We start from the raw sequence: 1,057 nt of genomic DNA, 5'->3' as shown, positions 1-1,057 counted from the left end.
TACTTAGAGGTAGAGGCGAGTGAAGAGAGAAGATGCTGGAAGATCCTTCCTGGTCAACTCGAGAGAGTGCCGAGAAGCGTTGAGAACGGAGAATGAAGCTGGTGATACTGCAGATGATTCAAACTTCCAGACAGTTTGGTGGTAGGCGTGGCAAGGATCCGAACGCCCATCTGCGGAGTTTTATTGAAATCTGCAATATGTTTGTATTCCCAAACATCTCCCCTGAGGAGGTTCGACTAACGTTGTTCCCATTTTCGCTGTGTGACCAAGCACGAAAATGGGCTTATTCTCTCGAACCAAGGGAGATTACATCATGGGAACAGGCAGTGGAAAAGTTCATGAAGAAGTACTTCCCCCTGACAGAGAATGCAAGACGAAGGAAGCTGATCACTAATTTTGAACAAGATATCGACGAATCGCTCAGTGACGCCTGGGCGAGGTTTAAAAGACTGGTGCAAGATTGTCCGCACAATGGCTTGCCAGATTGTCTCCAAATGGAAATTTTCTACCACGGATTGAACTCTGCATTGCAGATGACTGCCAATGCGATAGCAGCTAGTGGTCTGCTCAAAAAGACATATGACGAGGCGAAAAATATACTTGATCGCATTTCAAAGAATCAAGAAGACTAGAGAGAAAGTGATCAACGACTGAGAATTAAAGATAGTGATGCAAGTAATGGGGTCGTTGCATCCCTACAAAACCAAATGAATGCGACGATGAATCTAATATAAGGCATCGCAATCAACAACACGGGAATGCATAAAAGGCAGGTCAACGCAATCGCTCAAAGGACCACGAGTTGTGTCACCTGTGGAGAAGCACATCCGATTGAAGAATGCCCAAGGAATCTGTAGTCAGTATGCTTCATAAAGAATAACCCTTTCTCTGATACGTACAACCCCAGGTGGAGAAACCACCCCAATTTCGCATGGAAAAATCAACAACGAAGCTATCAACCTATAGCACAAAAGGAAGGTCCGCCAGGATTTTTCCCGCGAATAAATGTCAAATGCAAAATCAAGCCAGCAGCTCACAAGTGCCGCAATCTTCTTCC

The 1,057-nt window shown here is 45.1% G+C and overlaps 1 non-coding gene across 1 annotated transcript; it reads right to left on the bottom strand.

Moving 5' to 3' along the window:
* Positions 1–371: 371 nt before the first annotated feature.
* On the bottom strand, positions 372–478 carry LOC120092233 (small nucleolar RNA R71). The gene has a single exon (XR_005485945.1). It is a non-coding gene; the product is annotated as a small nucleolar RNA R71 (small nucleolar RNA).
* Between the last annotated feature and the right edge of the window lie 579 nt (positions 479–1,057).

The sequence above is a fragment of the Benincasa hispida genome, chromosome 11 (assembly GCF_027475165.1).
Source record: "Benincasa hispida cultivar pf3 chromosome 11, pf3_genome.v1.1, whole genome shotgun sequence".
Lineage (NCBI taxonomy): Eukaryota > Viridiplantae > Streptophyta > Magnoliopsida > Cucurbitales > Cucurbitaceae > Benincasa > Benincasa hispida.
This window is presented reverse-complemented; position numbering and strand designations above follow the sequence as displayed.